This window comes from Camelus ferus, chromosome 17 (genome assembly GCF_009834535.1).
Source record: "Camelus ferus isolate YT-003-E chromosome 17, BCGSAC_Cfer_1.0, whole genome shotgun sequence".
NCBI lineage: Eukaryota > Metazoa > Chordata > Mammalia > Artiodactyla > Camelidae > Camelus > Camelus ferus.
Genome location: NC_045712.1, coordinates 19,248,656 through 19,255,220, shown reverse-complemented (window position 1 = coordinate 19,255,220; position 6,565 = coordinate 19,248,656). Strand labels below are relative to the sequence as shown.

Genomic DNA, 6,565 nt, shown 5'->3' with positions numbered 1-6,565 from the left:
ATAGTACTTAGAACAGCACATATGAGATTCTGAATAAATGTTCACCACTGTTATTATTATTCTAGTCACTCCCCTCACAGACTCATGACTTTGCTCCTTTTAGGGTCAGAAAGGCTATCCTGCTGAATACACTGGAAAGTTCCCCTTCCCTCCTAGAAGAAAGAAATTTCTATTCCCCCTCCAGTCTCCAGAAAACATGGCAAATTCCTAATTAGGATGAGGGAGGCCAGTCTGATTTTCACCTGCCTAGATGATTGGCAGGCAAAGGCCAACCCAGCCCCTAGCCTTGCTTCCAAACTTGCCCAGCTTTTGTGAATGAGCTTTATTTTGGCTGCTTGCTCTGGGCCCCGTCTGGAAGGTGATCTCCCCAGTCACTTATATGTTGGTTCAGCTGGCAATTCCCTTTTCAGACCCTGGTAACCCACGGTGAGTTTGGCAGGGCAGTGTGGGGCCCAGAGGCAAAGGTTGGAAACAAGAGCCTTTCTGGCTAGAACTAGAAAGGGCTGGGCCTGAGAGAGCAGGTTAGAGGCCTCAGCAAAACCTGGCCTGGCCTTTGTTCTCGGAGCTGGGTGGGGCAGGACCCATCTGCACTCAGCACCTCACACACTGGTCCTTAGGAAGCGAGGGATTGCTGCCCTCTGCATCCAGACCCATCCTCCTTCCTCGGGTGGTCACCAGGGGCAGGCAGCACAGGGCCCCGCCAGGCCCTGAGTAGTAGCCGTTGCTGCTGCCTCTTTGATTACTGTCTGTGAAATGAAGGCTCTTCCCCATGCAGGCCTCTCTGCCTCTAGTCCATCAGGCAGTTCTCTGAGCTTAACCAGGAGGGGTCAGACCCCCTCACAGACATACCTTTTTGCCCTCAAAGTCTTCCCCTCTTCAGGCCTGGGAAAGAGCAGGGTTGTTCCTGGGTTTTTTTAACCTTTTCTTTCTTCTGTCTTTCCTTCTTCTTTCTTTCCTTCCTTCCTTTTTTTCCTTTTTTCTTTTCCTTTCCTTCCTTCCCTTCTTCCCTTTTTTTTTTTCCCTTCCCTTTCCTTCTTCTTTTTTTTATTTTCTCCTCTTCCCTTTCCTTTCCTTTTTTAGTTTCTTGCCTTTCTTCCCTTGTTTGACTTCCCTTCACTTCACCGCTTCTTGTTCTTCCTATTCCTTCCAATTTCTTACTGTCCTTTCTTTATTTCTTTCTTGCTTTCTTTCTTTCTTCTTCTTTCCTTCGTTCCTTCCTTCCGCCTTCCTTGCCTTCCTTCTTCTTCCTTCCTTCCTTCTTCGTCCGTTTCGTTTCCTTTCTTCCTTTCTTCCTTTCCTGTCCTTTCCTTTCTTTCTAGAGGGTGCGGATTTCTAGAAAAGACAAAATTATAGAGACAGAAAGCAGACCAGTGGTTGCCTGGGCTGGGAGTAGCAGTGACTGCACACAAGCAAATGGGGTAATGGAAGTGTTTGAAAACTGGTTCATGTTGGTGGTTGAACTGCTGTTTAAATTCACTCATCAAACAGTATACTCCCTGTGGGTGAAATGTACGGCACATAAATTACTCTTTGATAAAGCTGTTTAAAATGTGCCTATGTATACAAAGTGAATTCTTTTAGGATCACAGTTGGTGGGGGATTTCCACCTTCTAGGAAACTCTATAAAATGCCCTCAGTCCATGGCTGTGAACTTACAAAAGTGGAGGGGGAGCAAAACTGGAAACCATGGCCTTTATGTGACCTAGGAGAGGTCCACACTCTGTCTGAGCCTCAGTCTCCCACTCTGTGACATCCTGAGTTGACGTGCTTAGAGCGGGTGAGAGGTGCCAGAGTGGCAGAGTGTCTGCCGGGATTCTCTCGCCCAGCTATCTCGGTGCTGCAGAGGTTGTACCAGGTACCGCTGAGTTTTACCTTTGCCACAGAGCACCTCTGCCTTCCTGTCTTTGTGGAGAGAATTTCCTCCCACCAGCCCTGAGAAGCAAACACATGGCCAGGAACAATAGGAAAATCTGGGTTGGCCTGGCCCTATTTCCCCCCAAGCCTGGCCCTCTCCCTTGACTTGGACCACAGACTGCTCCGGAGAAAAACTCCACACAGAGCAGATGGCGTAAGCACCTACTGGGCATTTATATACTTTGCAGGCTTTCCTCTCTCCTGGCAGCCCTGACAGGTGGCTTTACAGGAGATCAGAGGTACAGAGACACTTACCCAAGTTCACACAGCTGCCAAGTGTTGAGCTTCCTGCCCTTTCCTCTAGAAGCCACCTCCTGGAAAGAGGCCAGGCTCCTTGCTCAGGTGGAAGGTGAGTGAACTGGAGTCATCAGTTTGTTTGGTTATTACCTGCCTCCCTCTCTGCCTCCGTCATTCTTGTCCAAATGCCAGGACAACTCACATGGCACCTCTTCCAGGAAGCCTTCCCTCAAACCTCCAACCACTCACCCAGAAAGTTATGATACCCGCCTCCCCTGGGTGTCTGCAGCAAAGACCCAGAAGCTGGAGAGGTTCCTTTCCAGGAACTGTAAGTAGCTCCATCTGGAGCATGGCAAGAATGAAGCCTTGCAAGTCAAAGAAAACCTGGCCTCTCCCCAAAGGGCAGTGGGGAGCTACAGCAGGGCTCTGAGCAGGGGTGGGACAAGATGTAGCTTAAAAGAGGGTTGTTCTGATGCAGGAAAACAGATGTGGGGCATGAGAAGGGATGTGTCCCAGGTCTCAGTTGATCCCCTGGGATGTGCCCTGCCAAATGTGGGTCCTTGGCTTCGTGCAGTAAAGAATTCAAGTGCGAGCCACCGTTGAGTAAAGGTACATTTATTTAGAGAGATACGTACCGCATAGAGTGTAAGGCAAGAGAAAGGCAAGGAAAGAGGTGTGGGAACTGGGTGCTCAGATTTAAGTAAAATTAGGTACACACTCCATAGACAGAGTCCGGGCCGTCTCCAATGGGGAGAGAGCGCGCAAAGGGCCACTAGGCATGGTGCTGTCACTTTTTATGGTCTCAGTAGCTTCACAGGCCCACAAGTGGGATCAATCCAAATGCCCTGGGGAAGGGGCTGGGATTCCCAGGGATTGGGCCACCGCCCATTCTTTGGCCTTTTGTGGTTAGCCTTGGGGCTGTCACGGCACCTGCGGGCATGTTATTTGATCACACTGTTATGATGAGCATATAATGAAGCTCAAGGTCTGTTAGAAGTTAAACCTCTTAATCCTCAAGGCCAACTAGGAGGTGAATCTTCCACCATTTTGGTTGCTGTCATTCCTTGAGTGGCTGTGCCCTGCCCCCTTCCCTCCTGTCTCAGTTCTAGCTCCAGGGTGGGTAGTTGGACCCGAGTGGGGCTGGGTGGGAGGCCCAGGGGCCATAGAGGAGGCTGCACGCGGAGCGCTCAGAGGGAGAGTGTGGCCCTGCCCCTCCCTTCACCTTTTTTCTCCTTCTTCACCCAATTCATGTCTCCTGTCCTACTCCCTGGGCTCCAGGAGAGCCTGCTTATCTGAAAACCCCACTGTGTGGCCTGCTGCTCCTACCCAAGAGTTTTCAGCTGGTTCCTTCTGGAAATGATGCTGGGAGAGCTGAACGGCGGGCCCACAGGGCAGCTTGACTGCGGGTAAGAGAGGGAAGCGGAGGGGCTCTGAGCCCCCAGGTTGGGCTGGGAGCAGGACGGAGGCCAAGGGAGAGTCATGAAATAGTTACCCCTGGCTGACTCAGACCCTCCTGCCCTTCTTATCAGGCCTGAGGAGCGATAGGGGCCAGTTCCTGGACTGCGGGTTCTAGGCCTTTGTTTGGGGCCGCCAGGAAGTGACTCGTGGGTTTTGCTGTGCCTTAAGGAGTGAGGCTGACTCACAGGGGTGGGGGGCTGGGTGTGTCGGGCCTGGGGGTGGGGGGTTGCAAACGCCAGGCCCTGCACCACCAACCACCAACTGGCCAGGGGAGGGAGGTCCCCGGTGGGAGTGTGTTGGGCCTCCACACCCACCTCCTGACAGCTGGCCACAGACTAGAGGATTCCTTGCCCTGCTAGCTTAGGATGGGAGGGGTGGCCCAGGGCGTCTCCTCTTTATTTTTCAAACAGATAATATTTCCAGAATATTATTATTCTCCCAAAGTGTTGACTGTTTGCTAAGTGCCAGACACTAGACTGAAGGCTTTGCCTATGCTTTCTCCTTTCATCTCCTTTCAACCCCTGCAGGGTTGGTGCTATTCTCCATTTTGCAGATGAAGAAAGTGAGGCTGAGAAAGAGGAAGTGAATTGCTCAGATTTACACAGCCAGGAAGGAGTAGATTCAGGATCTAACCCTAGTCCAAAATTCATAGACCATTCTCTTGAAAAACCAAAATAGGCAGGACGGGAGTTTCGTGAACCCCTGGGGGGCCGTCCATAACATATATCAGGTCCTCAAAGGAGCCACCAAAGACCACTGCCCCAGGGGATCCTACCGAGGTGGACAGGCTTCTTTCCCAGCCACAGCCCCTTCATCTGTGCGATGTGATGAGAGACTGGCTCAGGTGTTCTCCACAGGCCAGGAGGTGAGCAACCCCAGGTCGCGTAAAGAGCAGCTGGGTGACTCTGCTGTGGGTCGGCTCCTCTTCCAGGCTCTTAGAAGGGGGAGGAGGCGGGGTGCTTGGAGATAAAAGAACAGGAAATTCCCAACCCAGTGGGAGAGACAAGGCCCTATTAGTCAAGAGAGAAAAGCAATTCCAAAAAAGGGAAGGTTCTGAGTCATGTCACTGAAGCTTCTATTTGTCAGCAGGCCTCTGCCCTCTGAGCATCTCTCAGTCAGGTCTGACAGCGATCTCTGACAGTGCCCATTGGATGCCTCCTCAGGCAAATATCCTACCAGCTCACTGGCCCTATTTGAAAGAGGGTCTCTGGCAGAAAAGTCCCAGAGAAAATTCTGACTGGCTTATCTTAAGTCACATGCCCCCCCCCAACCCCTGAACCAATCACCATGGTCTGAGGAGGGGGTTTTCTGACTGGTCAAGCCCTGTCTCACATGCCCATCCTTGCACTAGATCTTGTGGTAGGGCCAGAACAGCAGCAGAACCACGCGGAGTGGGTGGGAGGTAGAAGGGGAAGAGGTGGAGGCAGGCGAAAGCCACGGGACCCCAGGGACTAGGTCCTCTGCCATCGAGCCTTTCCACACCTGGGCTCTGCTGGGCCATGCCTGTCAGGGCAAGGATACTAGAGGGTCAGCAGGAAGGGGCCACTCAGTGTCTTAGTTTAGTCAGAGATTTTCAACCTCAGCACTATTGACATCTGGGGCCACATCATTCTTTGTTGTTGGGGATTGCTCTGTGCGTTGTAGGATGTTTAGTAACATCTCTGGCCTCTACCTACTAGCAGCATCTTTCCCCTCTGCCACTGTGACTACCAAAAATATCTCCAAGCTTTGCTGAATGTCCTTGGTGGCAAAATCGCCTCTGGTCGAGAACCACTGGTTTAGATGATCCTGGAAGGGGATCTTGAGGTGAGGATTTCGGGAAGCATAAGTAGCGGAGCGGGGGGTGGTCAGGGAGGAGAAGATGCTGACCCCAGGTGTGTAAATGAGCAAGTTATCACTGTGGGCAACGGGGGCTTGGTCCTGAAACCGAGTTCCCTCAGAACAGAGTTCCCTGCCGAGCTTATGATTAACTTCTCTATCCCAAACTTAATTCTCTTGTCCTGCCCCCATTCCCTTCAAAATTGAAGCTTATCAAAGAAGAAAAGGGGAGACTGAAACCGGTAGGACCCTGTGGGGCCCTCCTGGGTACCAACCCCCCTCCAACAGCCCTCGTTTCTAGTTTATAGAAAAAAGCTTTAGTCTCCAGGCCTGAGTTCCAAACAGCGGGCACAAGATGTTAATAATTAGAGAAGAGAGGGAAGGCAGAAACAAAGGAAAAACAGTCAATCAAGAAAAGTAACCATAGCTTAAACAATCGTTGAGCAATAAAACAGAGTCCTAGTTCCTCCTTAACAATCTCACCCTTATCTGAGTTGTTCTGCAGAAGCTAAGACTCGCCCCCCACCCTGGTGGAGGATGGTAACTAAATGCTGATGACAAGCACTAGAGCCCAGACTGGTTGGAACCAGAATTTTGATGATTAAGATTCCGGAAACATCTCCCTGTTACCTCACCACCAATCAATCAGAAGAAAGCCCACAAACTGATCACACACCCTACACCTCTCACTCCTAGTGCTGACTTTAAAGCTCTTCCCTGAAAGCCATCGGGGAGCTCGGATCTTTGGAGCATGAGCTGCCCGTTCTTGCTTGGTCCTGCAATAAACACTATACTTTCCTTCACCACAGCCCAGTGTCAGTAGATTGGCTTTGTATTTACACACCCAGGATCAGCATCTTCTCCTTCCCGTCCACTCCCGCTCCCCTACTTATGCTTCCTGAGATCCTCACCTCAAGATCTCCTTCCAGGATCATCTAAACTAGTAGTTCTTGACCAGTGTCTGGCGAGCAGACCAAGTTCATTTGGTAACAGTCCCACAGGGGGACCCTGGGAAACAATATGAAACAGGCGGACTCAGGAACCAGGGAGTTGGAGTACTTATGCGCCATCTCCTGTCAGGCCCCTTGAGGGCACTAGGATGGAAGGGTGTTAATTACAGGGCACGTCAGGCCTGCCT

The 6,565-nt window shown here is 51.2% G+C and overlaps 1 long non-coding RNA gene across 3 annotated transcripts in view; it reads left to right on the top strand.

Annotated features, from left to right (window-relative positions):
• Positions 1–1,282: 1,282 nt before the first annotated feature.
• Positions 1,283–6,565, top strand: part of LOC116657112 — a 30,756-nt gene continuing 25,473 nt past the window's right edge. For 2 of the 3 annotated variants that reach the window (XR_004312099.1, XR_004312098.1), the window contains exon 1: positions 1,283–2,263. This is a non-coding gene — a long non-coding RNA (uncharacterized LOC116657112). Of the gene's footprint in view, positions 2,264–3,142; positions 3,558–6,565 lie in introns of those variants that run through there. The other variant, XR_004312100.1, reaches the window with a different exon arrangement.